This window comes from Palaemon carinicauda, chromosome 18 (genome assembly GCF_036898095.1).
Source record: "Palaemon carinicauda isolate YSFRI2023 chromosome 18, ASM3689809v2, whole genome shotgun sequence".
NCBI classification, from domain to species: Eukaryota; Metazoa; Arthropoda; class Malacostraca; order Decapoda; family Palaemonidae; genus Palaemon; species Palaemon carinicauda.
In genome coordinates this window covers 34,283,886-34,301,842 of record NC_090742.1, presented here as the reverse complement: position 1 = coordinate 34,301,842, position 17,957 = coordinate 34,283,886, and the positions used below count along the sequence as shown (strand labels likewise).

The following is a 17,957-nucleotide window of genomic DNA, read 5'->3' as shown; positions in this document are numbered from 1 at the left end:
ATATCTTAGACGGATTAAATATCTAATGAGTTTTACATTTTTGCGGGTAAGGTAGGGAAGTTTTAAATGCAATGAAACCGTAATATGGAATGAATGTTTTAAAACATCAGTATCCTAGATTAAGTTACAGTACACTCAATAAGTTCTTATTAATCTAACCTGTAATATATTATTATCAATATTAGCCTCAGTAATTTATTATTTTTATTAATATCATATTGTTATTACCATTATCATTATCATTATCATGAATATTCCTAACATGGACAGACATGCCCTTGGTTATAAATTAAGACAAAGTTGGTATAATTGTTATCAGAACTTTGAACAGTGCTTAAGTCCTAACACAACTACAATAAAAGGAATCTTTTAACATCATTAGCAATGTACACAAAAACCAAAATTCCTTTGATACGAGCATGTGATTCTGTCTCTGGGTGTCACTTATGGGCTCCTGTAACTTGTGAAACACTACTATGCTCCACAAAGTAAGGCCTTATTCTCTGGCCCTAGAAAAGTGATAAGTTGCGTAACTTCCCTGGAATTTAAAAAAGAATTTGTGAATGAATGTCTGGAAGTAGATCCTTGCTGAAACCTAATCAGTTCGTAATTTGAGTTAAAAAATACGGGGAATTTCAAGTTGCTAGTTATCTTTGTATAATATATTTTCTATTTACCTTCTATATCTATGAAACATATGTTTATTGTTTAAAGTTAACGATGTATTTAATTTTTTTTTACTTATTCTAAAATTAATATTTGATTTTCCATTTTTTAAATCACTGAAGTATCTAACGGGATTTTAATTACCATTTCATACTGTCGGTAGACTTCAATTACGTTAGCTTGTACAACGTTTGCCACATGTTCCAAAAATAACTCGGGAAGTCCAAGATACTTGAAAAAATAATTTAACCTTTCTTTTGCATTATGGATTAGAAAACTTTGCCCATATGGCCTTCCTTCTTTGGTGAAATTTATTTTTTAGGTTCTAATAGAAATTTCATTTACATTTCTTGTCGCGATGGCAGTGAATGAGCCACCTTATGAGGTGGCAGCTCCTGTACGCTCCAGGCAGCGGATAGTAGTAATGTTGTCGCTGTTAAAAAAAAATTACAAGCTTAAGTAAGAAAATTAATTTTTATTTAGAATAAACAAAACAGATGGAAAAGGTAAATGTAATGTGGAGAGAGAGAGAGAGAGAGAGAGAGAGAGAGAGAGAGAGAGTTAATTCGAAATAATCGAATCAATTGTTGAAGTTACAAAAGAAAGAATTTTAGCTGTAATTTAAAAAGGAAAAGGAAATTGATAATGAAGTTTGGCACATAATGGAAAACGATTGTAATTGTTATTGACACGTGTGTGTGTGTGTAGATTGCCTTACCATATGTAAGACACGGGCTCTTGCCGCTGGGCAGCCCGTAAAATTTTTTTTGACTCAAAATGCTGAATTTAGAGCAATACAAATCCGGAAATGAATAATAATCAGAATGATTATCACAAAGTCTATCTCCCAAGTCAAACAAAGAGGAGGGTCGTCTGGTGTATTAATAGACTGCGCATGTGCGCTTGATGCATTGAAGAGGCTCATTAGTATCGAACGGTTCTTAGACAAACAGGAGAATCTAATGCTTATCATTATAAAATGAAATATGAGTTTTTGTTTTGTTTTGTTTAATTAGATATCATATATATTAATATGCAAGTTTTATTAATTTTTACATCATTTTGGGATCGTATTCTTCAAATGAATGGCAAGGGCCCATTTCGCTTGTGTTTTCGTGTTGATATGGAATATATATATATATATATATATATTATATATATATATATATATATATATTAATATATATATATATATATATATATGTGTGTGTGTGTGTGTGTGTAATTAGTTTGTCTTTTCTTTTCACCTTGGGAGTCACCATTTATTATTGGAAAGAGTTTGGTGTTGAATATAGTGTGTCCTAAATATGTGTCTGGTATTTAGACAGCGTCTGTAATAGCTGACACCCGGGTTGAGCAAATGGCAAAGACCCACTAATCTCAACTCAAAATGCTGCATAAAAAGGCATTACTGATTCTCTCTTTAGTCTTAACCTATATATATATATATATATATATAATGTGTGCGTGTTTGCGCGCGTGCGTGCGTTATTACCTACTATTATAAGTAAGTAGAATTTTATTTCGTTATAATCACTGCACAACACTAATGTTGCATTCACGTTCATTATTACAGTATGTAGATTTATTATTATTATTATTATTATTATTATTATTATTGTTATTATTATTATTATTATTGCAAGTTATAGATTACCTTTAGTATTGTTGGGTTAACTATGAGAGTATTTTTGTGATAAAAATTCTCTCTCTCTCTCTCTCTCTCTCTCTCTCTCTCTCTCTCTCAACATGGTTTTTATATGATGTATTTGTTTGAATGTGTGTCAGAAGACTTGATAAGAAAGTGGATTTGGATATTTAAGTAATATTACCTTGTGACTGGCATCGAAGGATTCGAGAGTGATCTAGGTCTGGATAAGGAACTATTTTTTTAGTGGAAGAAAAACGGTTGATGGACTTTCTTGTTGTTTGTCCAATCTGAATATTGCATTGAAAAGAATTTGGTTATCGAGTAGGAGCATATTTACATTGTTTTTAGGGAAAAAATCTAATTGACATCAAATAGAAGATTTATATTCTCTATGGCATATCTAACGACTTGTACGTTGGTTTTTACTGGCTTGAACTTCATATTTCTTTTATTTACCTGCATCCCAACATCCAGGTCATCGACGCTATGTATTTTTATTTTCCAAAAAATATAAAAATAACTTGGAGAATACCAAGATAGAGGACTTCCTCAAAAGGAGAATTAGCACTATGAAAAGAGATAGACTGTTTTAGAGAAGGAACTGAACTCTCCTCCAGTTTTTTTAAATTTTATTTCCTCAATGCTTTAGCGGCTGACGATGACAAGAGAAACAAAGAGATTAGGAGGCTGGTCGGAAAGAGAGGTGGGGGCGCCCATGGCTGAGTAAAGGAGGTACAGTATAGGCTAGACATACTGTATAATATACCCTGTCTGACACCCCACTTTATGTCCGGCCTGTATGCTTGTGAATATATATACAGATTATATGTATAGTTTATATATATATATATATATATATGTATGTATGTATGTGTGTGTATACATACCTAAAGAGAGAGAGAGAGAGAGAGAGAGAGAGAGAGAGAGAGAGAGAGAGAGTGTGTATGTGTCGCGTGTTTATGCATATGGTATGTATGTATACGAGGTGAGTTCATTAAAGATTTCCTTTGACCCACTTCCAACAGACAGACAGAGAAAACTTGGAACAGCCATTAGTCTTTCTCTACACAGGCACCATCCAGGGCTATGCATTTTTCCCATCGTTTTATGCAACTTTGGAGACCTTGTTTGTAAAAGTCTGTGGTTTTAGCTCAGTGGCGCCTCGTGGCTAAAATCAGTGGAATGTGTCTCCAACAAAATTGTAGCCCTTGTTTTAATGTTGTGTGAAAGGAAACAAACAGGCATTATAATTATTATTATTATTATTATTATTATTATTATTATTATTAATAATATTAATATTTGCTAAGCTACAACCCTAATTGGAAAAGCAGGAGGCTATAAGCGCAGGGGCCAACAACAGGGAAAATAGCCCAGTCAGGAAAGGAAAAAGTAAATATTTCAAGAACAGCAACAACACTAAAATAAATACTTCCTCTATAAACTATAAAAACTTTAACAAAACAAGAGGAAGCGTAATTAGATAGAATATTGTGCTCAAGTGTACCCTCAAGCAAGAGAACACTAACCCAAGACAGTGGAAGACCATGGTACAGGGGCTATGGCACTACCCAAGACTAGAGAACAATGGTTTGAATTTGGAGTGCCCTTTTCGTAGAAGAGCTGCTTACCATAGCTAAAGTCTCTTCTACCCTTACCAAGAGGAACGTAGCCACTGCACAATTACAGTGTAGTAGTTAACCCCTTGGGTGAAGAAAAGTTGTTAGGTAATATCAGTGTTCTCAGGTATGTGAGGACAGAAGAATTTCTGTAAAGAATAGGCCAGACTCTTCGATGTATGTATAGGCAAAAGGAAAGTGCACCGTAACCAGAGAGAAGGATCCAATGTAGTACTGTTTGCCTAGTCAAAGGGCCCCATAACTCTCTAGCGGTAGTATCTCAACGGGTGGCTGGTGCCCTGGCCAACCTACTACCTACCAAAGAAAGTGTATTCAGAAACTTGATAGAATCCTAAAAGAACAAAATCAAATGATTTTTACTTTCCATGACCTGAATTGTTACTGTTGAAGCTTGATTCATTCATTTAAAAATTAGATTAAATTTATTATTTTAATATGAACGAAAAGATATATTGTTTTCTCCTTGATCTCTGCATGGCATAACTGAGGAATGTTGTTTTTTTTTCCATTGGAAGCACTGCAGTTGTATTTAGTCTTCCCAAATTCATAGTGCTGCTTAGAAAAGATTTTATTGTTTTCAGTGTTGAAAAGCAGTGTTCTGCCTCTGTTGTTGTCATGGGAATTGTCGAGACAACCGAAAAAATGTAAACCAGACGAAAAAATGAATTGATAGAATAGCTGGAAGTAGGATATTAATCTAATTCTATATTTTATTACATTCAAGAATATAGTGCACAGTTTTCTACCACTACGCCCGTGGAGTAAAAAAAAAATACTACTTTCCACCGACACGCCAAGGTCGGCACTGTGGGAACGACAGTGCTCTCTCCCTCTCAGCCCGTGACTCGGACTCGCGTTAGCTTCCTGTGCAACAGCCAAACACCACGCAGCTGAAAGCCAAACACCCCGCAGCTGAAACTGTGAAGTGCTCAGTTCCATATAAAGATTATTTGTGTGTGTGTGTGTGTGTGCGTTAAGTGAAGGATGGCTGATAACATTAAACTTAATGATTATATATTGTACACCCAGCTAAAAAACCGGGGTCGCCTGGCCAGACCTGACTTGGAGAGATCATGCCCCTCTTGCCCTGAAAGGTGGCCGACGTTAAACAACCGAGACATCGTTAGGATGGTTCGAATGTGAGGAAGAGGGAAATTACCGATATCACTCAAAGAAACGCGATGAAGAGAGAACTTTTTTATTCTTTTAAGAAATGTAATCTAATATTTCGAATTTAATTCATCGAGATTTTATAACTTTTTATTTGAATTTTCCTATCCTATTTCTATATAACATTTTCTTGAATAATATTGGAACTGACTATTCATATTAATAATTCATAACATGGAAAAGTCCCTCGTTTGCATCTCTCTCTCTCTCTCTCTCTCTCTCTCTCTCTCTCTCTCTCCACATAATTACACACTGTGGCATACGTATTACATGTAGGGGCTAATGATGTATCGTTTCAAATAGCACCTATTGGGTCACCAATCATTAATAAGAGGCCTTTCTTCAAATTTTAAAGGTAATGAGGTTTGAAGGTTTAGTTGTTGATATCAGTGTTTTCCTTTCATTTCGATCATGAGCCACGTAGATCGGGTGGTTGGGGTCAGCTTTTGTCACAGGGTACTTGTCTCCGGCCCTCTTAGAGAAAATAGTATTATTTGCTATATCAATTATATTAGTTTAAGGTTGGAGATTTAAAATGCATCATCAGTTAACATAATCTATATTGTTTCAGAAGTGATTGGGGACAATAAAATATGTGAAATGACATGCAATGAAAGTTCATTGGTGCATTATAATAGGGATGATGTGGTATATAGTATTTAGGGGATAAAAGACGAATTGTTTACTCAAATTATCTGGTTCGGCGTCAGTAACCTTAGATGTCAGGATGACAAAAAACTCCTAATCAATCAATCAAATTATCTGGGCAAGTCGTTAACTTCCAAGCGAACCCCTTCCCTGGTGACGATTGCTCAAAGCTCAAAGGTCCGAGTCTAGCTGGCTTCATCCTTCCCAAGGCAAAAGGAAATATTTCCTTAGCTTTGAGTATTCGAATTATTACGATTTTATTTGTCGTTTCATGTCCTGATGTCCAACACCTTAAAAGTGTTCCCCCGGTAAGCTCTTCAAGAAATCCATTACTCTCGATATTTATTCAATCAGTTTTTCGCATATTTACTTCGTTATCCATAGTTTTGATATGATTTTAAACACCTGGAAAGCAAACTGTATGGAGTATTCTCATCTTGGTATTTTGTTTTTCATTTACTAAGAAACTTCCACCAGAAGGATCTTATCATGACTGTGAGACTTTTAAACCTCAATCATTGGGGATAAGGGTAGAAGGATATAAGCAGGGGGGGGGGGTTAAATATGATGGTGTAGAGGTGGTAATTGTGTGATCTTAATGTATGGTTTGACGAGGTTTGCTTATTAACATTTATGAAGTGATGATGATGATGGTAATACCCCTATTGGTAACATTTAATATCAATGATTCCAACTTGCAATGAAAACGGGCATATATCGTTCTATTATTGTTTTTAGGTGGTCATTGAACATCTTTGGAATATGGGATCTTCACCCGAAAGAAATACAATTCCAACACCAACTTGCAAAGTAGTTAACGGTCTTGTGTGATTCTTGGCAACATCCAAATATTATAAAATATTGGATACAGGTAATATATATTATATATTATATATTATATTATATATAATATGTAATATATAATATATTATATATATGTCTATATATATATATATAAATATATATAAATATATATATATATATATATATATATAATATATGTATATATATATATATAGAGAGAGAGAGAGAGAGAGAGAGAGAGAGAGAGCAGCTGCTAGAATAATGCAAACAAGGGATATATCATTACCACGTACATTAATTGGAATAGTCAGTTCCCACAATATTTAAGGATGTTCCATATAAAAAGGCATTAAGGAATTCAAATAAATCGGCGTGATTATATTTTTTCGATAACTATTCTTGAAAATGATTGCATTTCTCAAAAGAATAAGAGATAAGACCTTCCTGTCTCTTCCATATATGTATATATTATATATATATATATATGTATATATATATATATACTGTAAATGTGTGTTTTTATATATATATATATATATATATAATATATATATACATATAATATATATATGTATATATATATATATAATATATATATATATATATAATATATATATATATATATATATATGTATATATATATATATATATATGTATATATATATGTTTATATATATAAATATTTTATATTTATATTTATATATATATATATATATATATACACACACACAAGTTTATTACAAGTCTACCGTACATATTCCTGTCGAATTCAGGAATCTGTTTTTAGACTTCAAAGCAACCCTTCTTCACTGATAGCTGATAAGTGATTTTGCAACACGTGGTTACTTATCCTGTATCTATGTTAATAACAACGTGTTGCAAACATTAATCAGTTATCATAGTGGAGATGAGTTTATTTCAAATCTAAGAACAGATTCCTGAATTCGACAGGGATATATGCGGTAGACTTGTAATAAACTTGTATTTGTCTTGATAGCATGGTTGGGTTACAGTCTCTGCAAGCATGGTTTCGGCTAAGAGGCATAGGTTCGAATTTCTGCCCAGCCAGAAGCTGTTATCATAAATGAATTTCTAGTGGAAATTCACTCCCAAAGATAGAATTCGATATTAAATGCTATTGTGGTTGATATTCACATTAATTAAAATCAAGTGTTGGTCATATAAATATATATATATATATATATATATATCTACTTGCCAGGTTACAACCCTATTTGTGTCCTATCTATCGTAGTTCAGACATGGATTGCTATACCGTATATGAAAGGTTTGGGACTCACTGACGGGTGTTGAGTAGCGGGCGCCTGCATGGTGAGGAGGAGGTATGCTGGGTTGTTTAGTTCACCACTCACGTGGGTGAAGCGGGGTCATTTCATTCATAAAAAATACCTAAAGTATATGCTGTATTTAATTATAGCACCTCTTTGGCCCACATTTTGAGGTTCCTTGCCTCTAGCATCGGTTTTTTTTTTTTTTTTTTTTTTTTTGACCTCTTATTTGAGATGCCTTACTTCTAGCATTTGAGGTTCTTTGACCTCTATTTTGAGGTGCCTTATCTCTAACATTAGGGGATATTTTACCTCTATTTTAGGTGGTTTAACTTTACTTTATGACCTCTATATTTTTAGGTGCCCTATAATCTAGTATTAGGGTTTTTTTTTTTTTTTTTAACCTCTATTTTAAGGTGCCTTATCTCTAGATTAGGGGCTTTTTTACCTCTATTTTTAGGTGCCTTATCTCTAGTACTAGGGGCTTATTTACCTCTATTTTTAGGTACCTCACCTCTAGCATAGAGCGGCTTTTTTACCTCTATTTTTAGGTGCCTTAACTTTAGATTTAGGGGCTTTATGACCTTATTTTTAGGTGCCTTACCTCTAGCATAGAGGGGCTTTTTTTACCTCTGATTTTGAGGTGCATTATCTCTAGCATTAGGGGCTTTTTGACCACTATTTTAAGGTGCCTTATTTCTAGCATTAGGGACCTTTTTACCTCTATTTTTAGGTGCCCTATCTGTAACATTAGGAGCTTTTTTGCCCCTATTTTTAGGCGCCTTAAATCTAGGATTAGGGTTTTTTTAACCCTTGTTTTGGGGTGCCTTATCTCTAGCGTTAGGGACTTATAACCTCTATTTTAAGGTGCTTTATCTCTAGTATTAGGGTCTTTTTGACCTCTGATGTTGAGGTACCAGGTGTCTTATCTCTAGCATTAGGGGATTTTTTACTTTTATTTTGAGGTGTCTTATCTCTAGCATTAGGATCTTTTTTACCTCTGTTTTTAGGTGCCTAAACTTTAGCTTCAGGGGCTTATTTATAGCATTGGTGGCCTTTTTACTTCTATTTTTAGGAGCTTTATATATAGCATTAGGGGCTTGTTTACCTCGATTTTGAGGTACATTACATCAAGCATTAGTGGCTCTTTGATCTCTGTTTTTAGGTGCCTTATATATAGCGTTAGAGGCTTTTTGACCTCGATTTTGAAGTGCATTACTCCTAGCATTAGAGGCTCTTTGACTTGTCTTTTTAGGTGCCTTATTTATAGCATTAGGAGCTTATTGACCTCGATTTTGAGGTGCATTACTTCTAGCATTGGGGGCTCTTTGACCTCTATTTTCAGGTGCCTTATTTATAGCATTAGGGGCTTAGACCTTGATTTTGAGGTGCATTACTTCTAACATTAGAGGCTCTTTGACTTCCCTTTTTAGGTGCCTTATTTATAGCATTAGGGGCTTTTTTACCTCGATTCTGAAGTGCATTACTCCTTGCATTAGAGGCTCTTTGACTACTCTTTTTTGGTGCCTTGTTTATAGCATTAGGGGCTTTTTTACCTTTATTTTTAGGTGCCTTATACATAGCGCTAGGGTCTTTTTTACCTCAATTTTGAGGTGCATTGCCTCTAGCATTAGAGGGTCTTCGACCTTTATTTTTAGGTGCCTTATTTATAGCATTAGGGGCTTATTGACCTCGATTTTGAGGTGCATTACTTCTAGCATTAGAGGCTCTTTGACCTCTATTTTTTAGGTACCTTATTTATAGCATTAGGGGCTTATTGACCTCGATTTTGAGGTGCATTACTTCTAGCATTAGAGGCTCTTTGACCTCTATTTTCAGGTGCCTTATTTATAGCATTAGGGGGCTTATTGACCTCGATTTTGAGGTGCATTACTTCTTAACATTAGAGGCTCTTTGACTTCCCTTTTTAGGTGCCTTATTTATAGCATTAGGGGCTTTTTGACCTCGATTCTGAAGTGCATTACTCCTTGCATTAGAGGCTCTTTGACTTCTCTTTTTGGTGCCTTGTTTATAGCATTAGGGGCTTTTTTACCTTTATTTTTAGGTGCCTTATACATAGCGCTAGGGTCTTTTTTGACCTCAATTTTGAGGTGCATTGCCTCTAGCATTAGAGGCTCTTTGACCTTTATTTTTAGGTGCCTTATTTATAGCATTAGGGGCTTTTGACCTCTATTTTAGGGGCCTTATATAAAAACATTAAGGGCTTTTTTACCTTGATTTTGAGGTGCTTTACTTTTAACATTAGAGAGACTTTGAACTTTAATTTTAGGTGCCTTATTTGTAGCATTAGGGGACTTTTTTACCTCTATTTTTATCTGCCTTATATCTAGCATTAAGGGATTTTTACCTCTATTTTTAGGTGTCTTATTTCTAGCATTAAGGTTTTTTTACCTCTATTTTGAGGTGCCTTATTTCTCGCATTAGGGGTTTTTTTTGCCTCTATTTCAAGGTGATTTACCTCTAGCATTACAGTCTGTTCTCTTCTGTCTGTTCTAGTTTTTTCAAGATGTTTAGTTTTTCAGTTTCCTTTGATATTTCATCTTTCACTTCCTTAGTTCGTTAATTTTTTCTTCGAGATTTCATCGTATTCTTTCTTAGTTTGTCAGTTTCCTTCTAGGTTTCATGAGAGATTTCAGTGCCGTGTGTCCTCAGTTCGTCAGATTCCTCAGAGAAATCGATGGCATCCATGTCTTTGTCCATCGGGGCGATGGGTAGAGACAGGAATGCAATAAATTTTCTCTGCATATGTTATCACGCTAAAGTAAACGACTAGCAACACAACAATTTACCAATACGATCCGGATATGTCCTTTCTTCAATGTCGAATTTTGGGACTATCCTGTTGAAGAACCACACGTTGCTCACCGTTTAGTTGAACCCTTCTGTCTCCGTCCTTATTTCCTTATTTCTTATAGTCTCCAATTATAGGACATCATTGCAAAAGCCCAAGCAAAGGATCATTCAAGGCACGTACATTCTTCTTCAAAGCTCAACAACAACTGCAGCAACCACCAAAAACCAGCTGTAGATGAAGGTGTTCCGAAGAACCTCCTGTCGATCCTATAGTTGTATTACACAATTCTCACAGTCAGCTCCCTGTTCCAAAAATAGCCATTAACAATGTTCACTGCGTTGCATGCTTAGTTTGAAAAAAAGGAGATCAGGTCTTCAGAAGTCATTCGAAGCTCGTGGCGGAGCCGTTCAGAACTTCCCCGGGATGATTCTGTCTGGAGTCATTCAGAACTCTTTGCTAAGTCTACGGCTATGTTTTCTGAAGCCTTTTGAAGATCTCGGAAAATTTTCTTCAGGTGCCGTTCAGGGAACTCCCGGAAGAATCTGTTCTGGAGTCATTCAGAACTCCATGCTAAGTCTACGGCTGTTTCTTCTGAAGGCATTTGGAAATCCGGGAAAAATTTCCTTCTAAAGCCATCCAGAGATTCTGTTCTAGGATCATTCAGAACTCCATGCTAAGTCTATGGCCATTTCTTCTGAAGCCATTCGGAGACCCGTGAAGATTTTCTTCCGAAGCCTGGGAAAACTCTTCTTTCGTTATCATCATCAACTTAATAATAATAATAATAATAATAATAATAATAATAATAATAATAATAATAATAATAATAATAATAATAATAATAAACTACATGATTTGAGTCTGAACGTTCTGAAATCGTTCAACGCTCGGATTTGCAATTTGAAGGAAAAATTGAAAGACTGAATAGGAAGATGAAAAGATAATTAATACTATAATTTATTACTTTTATTATTAAGTAATGCCTACAGCGCACTCGTTGATGGAACTCGGGCGAAAGGTAATTGAAGTTTTCAGCAAACCCCATTGAAATAACCGAAAACTTAGACTTACTTTTTCAGGTTTGAGATATCAGATATCAAGAGCCGTTCGAAAAAAAAAAAATACGTCTCGAAAAAACTCATTTCACAAGTACTTTTCTGAAGAATTCATTTTAGATAATCAATAATGAAGTAATATTCACATGATTTTTCCAATGGAATTATTACTTTCTAATTTTTTTTTCGAAGGCGATGGATGTTACTATGTGTATATGTTATGTTTCCACCAATGGTTTATATATTTTCACACACATACACACACATATATATATCATATATATATATATATATATATAACTCATCTCCTGCTACCCCCTATTGACGCAAAGGGTCTCTGTTAGATCACATTAGTCATCCCTATCTTGAGCTTTTAATTTAATACATCTCCATTCATCATCACCTACTTCACGCTTCATAGTCCTCAGTCATGTAGGTCTGGGTCTTCCAACTCATCTAGTGCCTTGTGGAGCCCAGTTAAACGTATATATATATATATATATATATGTGGTGTGTGTGTGTGTGCGCGTGTATTATATATATATATATATATATGTATATATATATATATATATTATTATATAAATAAATAGGTATATATATATATATCAAATGTATATGAATATATATATATATATATATATATAAATAAATAGATATATATATATATATATGTCAAATGTATATAAATATATATATATCTATACTGTATATATATATATACATACATATATATATATATATATATATGTATGTATGTATGTATTTATATGTATATCTACTGTATATATATAAATAAGTGATATATATATTTATATATATTATTTATATATATTTATATACAGTATATATATAAATATATATATACATATCTATATATATATATAAATATATATATCTACATATATAAGTATATATATACATATTTATGAATATATAAATATTTATATATATAAATATTTATAATATATAAATATCTATACATATATAAGTAAATATATATATATATATATATATACATATATATATATATATATATATATATGCGTAAAAATCACAGGAAAACGTGATGCTCAGATGCAGAAGAACCACAGGGAAAATGAAAATACAGAATATACACTTGAGTCCTGACTAGTTTCGTGATACTTCCTCAGAGGACTGATTTATTGAGAGAGGTTTCTTACAATTTATAGGAAAGCAAAAGTACGAACATACATATAGAGATTTAGAGAACAATGACACTCCCTTACCCGCTACCTGGGCTTGACTCAGGTGTGCGGAGGAGGAGTCCGCAAGCTCGTTAGACACCTGCTAAAAAGGGTCATTTCTAGTGGGCGGGTATATTCTTGTTTTTCTTCTTATTTTACTTTCATTACAGTTATTTATATGTCAATGCGGTAGCCTTATCTATATAAATACATAAGCAAAACATACACAAAAATACAAATACATACACATATATACATATATATATATACATATATATATACACATACATACATATACATATATATATATATACATATATACACACATACACATACATATACATACACATACACATATACATATATATACATACATACAGATACAAATACATATACATATACATAAATACTTACACATACACATACATATACATACACATACATATATACATATATATACACATACATATATACATATATACATATATACACATACATACTTATGCATATATACATTTATATGTATACAACATTAATATCATAAACATATAATCATGTATATATCAATACTTATATCTAGCATAACACTATATAGTGTCAATATACTTATGCATACTATATAAAATAATTGTTTCCTTTAATGAATGGTAGCTTAGGTCTAAATATTAATTTCACACCGACGTTAATTATTCACAATACATTCAATTCTACATTAAGTGGTTAATGTTTTTTTATATAGTTTACAAATCTCTTTACATATAAAGGCGTCGAGTTTATACATTCCATGACCAATATTCAAGTTGTTTTCAAAGGTTTCTTTTATGAAACTGGACTCTATGATGTTTCTTTCTACTAAGTTGTTTGAATGAACCAATTTCTTTGCACCTGACTTTTTTCGGTAATGATAACAGAAAAAACTATAACACACAAATTTACTTGTACTACCTTATTGTGATTCATTTAAAGAAATTCCCCAACTGTTAAAAGATTTCAATGTAAATGTAGCATTTAAGAGTAAAAAATACAATAAAAACAGCCTTAATAAAGAATTCTCCTGACATTACCAAGGGATGTGTATATCGTATTCCATGCAATGCTTGTGAAAAATACTATATTGGTCAAACTGGTAAAGCCCTAGAAAAGAGAATTGAACAACATAAGAAAAGTGTCAGGTATGCTCAAGATAATAATGCACTCTTTTCCCACGTTAGAGATAAAAATCACCCTATTAATTGGTCAGGTGCAAAGAAATTGGTTCATATATATATATATATATATATATTGTGTATATGTATATTATGTTATATATATACATATATATATATATATATATATATATGTCATTAATACTCGCAGTTTTTTACTGATATCGGTAATTACCACCCTCCTCACAATCGAACCATCCTAAACGATGTCTTGGTTGTTTAAACGTCAGGCCACCTTTTCAACCTTTAGGGGCAAGAAGGACATGATGTATCCTAGTCGGGTCTGGCGAGGCGACACCGGTTTTGTTGCTGGGTGTACAAGTATCAAGAAAGAATTAAATAAAAAATCATTATATTGAATACTATCAGTAATATTAAATAAAAATAGGGGGGTGCTGCAGTTCCACCTTACTTATAACGAGCTGCCACTGTTTAAGCTTCAAACCATGACTCCAACTTGGAAATCAGTGTCTTATTATCTGGAAAACGTTTTTTCCTTCATAAATGATTTCATGGAAAAAGGTGAAAGTCAAATGGTGCCAGGTCAGGAGAATGGGGGTGGGCGTGGGGGGTTTGCGGAAGAATTTCATAGCCACAAGATTGCGCTTCTGACTGGGCCATATGCGAGTTGTGGACTAGAGCATTGTCTTGCAGGAGTTGGACTCCTCTGGACAGCATGGAGCGCCTTTTGAGTTTAATGGATTCTCGCAATTTACGCAGTAGTGAGGCATAGTAAACCTCGGTAATAGTGGTACCCATGGACAGGAAATCCGTCATCACTAATCCGTGTTGGTTCAAAAAACGGTAAGCATGACCTTTCCTGAAGAGGGATGCACTCTTGCCTTCTTTTGCGGGTGGGGAGTCAAAGTACTTCAACTGCATAGACTGGACTTGAATCTCAGGATCATAGTGATGAATCCATGTTTCATCCTGTGAGATAAGTCTGACTAAAAAGACTTTTTGTTGAAAATGTCCAAAAGAGCCTTCAAGTAATCCACTCGTTCCTGCTTCTGAAAAGGAGTAAGGAACCTGAGAATCCACCGTGCAGACACCTCATGCATCTGCAAATGATCCTGAATGATTTTATCCTACAGACCCTACACTTATCTTCACTATTGGGCTAACTGACGAACAGTTATACGCCGGTCTTCCAAAATGGCAGCCTCTACTTGATGGATGGTCTCTTCATCAATAGCATATTAGGGGCGTCCAGGAACGGACGCTGTTTCGACAGATGTTTGACCACAGATGGACTGGCCATGCCATTGTTGTATATCATCATATGATGGGACAACATCTCCATAGGATTGTTTCATTTAATCGAAGGTCTGTTTTGGCGTGCGCCCTTTCAAATAGAGAAACCTGATCATTGTACGGTACTCGACTGGGTCCATAGTCACACCTCACTTCAGTCTAACACATGTAAAAAAGGAAGCAATGTGAGTTGAGTGCTGTTAATTAGCAAGTGACCTATACACTAATGTACTAATGCACAGGTGAAATTTCAGTCAGATATGATGATTCTAAGTGTCGGGGAAATGTTTAATGAACGTCCCTCGTGTGTGTGTGTGTATAAATATATATATATATATATATATATCATACAAATAGGTCGAGTCAAACCTCAAGTCATTTTATTATGAAAAATTATTAGTGTTTTCTTCACATACAGAAAATGCTAACAGTTTAGCCTAATCATGTTTGAAATGTTGACCGTAAACATGAATACACCATTATGTACCTCAGTTATTATCAGTTAGCCAAATTAGAAGTTTCAAATGATTCTGTAATCTTTTTAATTAGTACTTCCATTTTTAATCACCTTTAATGTACACGTGTATGCAAATGACTGTGTATATATAAGTATATAGTTTATAGGAATCATTTAGTTAAATACATAGGACTGTAATACGCACCTTAAACATGTATCTATGTGTGTGGTTTACGGTGTAAGGTGTTGTTAATATCGTGCAGGTGTCCGGTCATGTGACAGGTGTTCAGAACGAGATAACCCCAAGGTCTAGAGCGAGGACAAACCATACTTACGCAGCGTGGGTAACCGTGCAGGCTTCCACACTTGTTACTGTGTCGCTTACATCGGCCATTGTTGCAAGACTCCCTTTTTACAGTGAAGTGTTTTATCGAGTCTCCAGTCCCCACGTCTCTTTGGATTTGAATAGAATTCTTTTTATGCGCGCTCGTGTGTTACCAACAATAGCGGATATCAGCACTGTTTTGTACTTCGTTGTTTTGGCGGAGACCGATCTTGGACGTATCTGTTCTTGTTACATCTGTTGAGTGTTTACTGTTGTCATCATGTGGAATGGTAATTATGGTATTTCGTTACTCTAAATGTTACCTTTGGTTGGTATGATCCTTGTATCCAATCCACCCCATTGGAAAAGAAATGACTTATAAATATCTGTTAGTTAATACTGCGTCCTTATAGCGGATGTTTAAGTTAGCCTTTCTGCATTGTTTTTCTTTGACATCCTGTTGTATTGTGATGACATCCGTATGTGCGTTAGTTTGTTTTATAAGAACATAGTGTGAATAAAACAAATTTACAACGGATATTAATATCGTTTAATTATTTTTTTTTCATTTTGGAAATGCTATTTTTATTGTCTTTTATTTTTTGCTCTAACTTTCGTAATCTTAAACTAATAGTTGAAAGAACGCGATTTGAATTGACGGTGATATATTAACTAGATACTCGAAAATGTGTTTTGCTAAACAAAGAACTCAGATGAGGCGTGTGATAATTTCGTCTTATTTGTAATGATTTCTATTTCGCTATAGTTTTTCCCTCTCCAATACTCTTCCATTATTCTTCTCTCTTAAAACATTATACTGTGGAAATTAGTGATTTCATAGGAACCTAACATAATTTAAATATATAAGTTAAACATCGAAAGCAAATGAAAATATGATATTCAAGATATAGAATAAAAAATGGAAAATACGAAAAGGAAAATATTAAAATATTGTTCGTACTCTAGTTCAGCCCCCCTCCAAAACGAGGACGCCCAAAACTCCAAAAATATAGTGAAAGAATAAGAATGGTTTTTTACATTTTACATCTTTCACGCACCGCTTGTCAATATTCATCATTTTTTTTATGTTATTTTTCCTTTCATTTTCAAAGTTTTATGACTGGAACTGAAAATGATTCACAAACTTTCCGACAAGCGAACCGGATTTGATATGTAGAAGAAAAATCGGGACTTTATTTAGTATAACATATATGTTTTTGTTCAAAATCAAGTTCTTTCCTCCCAACATGAAATAGTTCTGGAGAAACAGCCAAATAACTCTTCTTTATATTCTTCGTGATATTTGCTAAATCATGGAAAGCTTGCCAAACATTGGACAATTTACACGTCTAGACAGAAAGTTCATTCGCAACACGTCAAACTCCCTACTTGCATAACTTTTTGGTTCGTTTGCATTTTCATTTCTTTGTTTAATAAATTTGAGTGTTTGTGATGCTATAAGCAGGCAAGTTTATTCTCCGAAAGTTAAGATAAGCGTTTTACATTGGATTTTAGAAAATCTATTTTTGTTATATATGACTTAAGCAATTTCATTTTCGTGCTTTTTACATATATATTTTTATTTTAAATTCTATGAATTTTATTTAATTTCTTTAATTTTTAATTTTTAGTGTCTTTCATATATTTTCATACTTCTTGGAAATTTAATATTTCGATTCTGTAAATTTTATTTGAATTTCAACTTTATTTTATTATTAGATTGAAAAAAATTATCCGTTTTAAATTTTTATTACAAAATTATTTTTTTTT

General features: G+C 33.5%; 1 protein-coding gene across 3 annotated transcripts in view; it reads left to right on the top strand.

Annotated features, from left to right (window-relative positions):
- Positions 1 to 17,957, top strand: part of LOC137657765 (uncharacterized) — a 611,991-nt gene that overhangs the window by 548,743 nt on the left and 45,291 nt on the right. The window contains exon 1 of one of the 3 annotated variants that reach the window (XM_068392259.1): positions 16,219 to 16,477. The exons of the other annotated variants lie outside the window; for them this stretch is intronic. The gene's annotated coding sequence lies outside the window, so the exon portion shown is untranslated. Of the gene's footprint in view, positions 1 to 16,218; positions 16,478 to 17,957 lie in introns of those variants that run through there. 3 annotated transcript variants of the gene reach the window in all.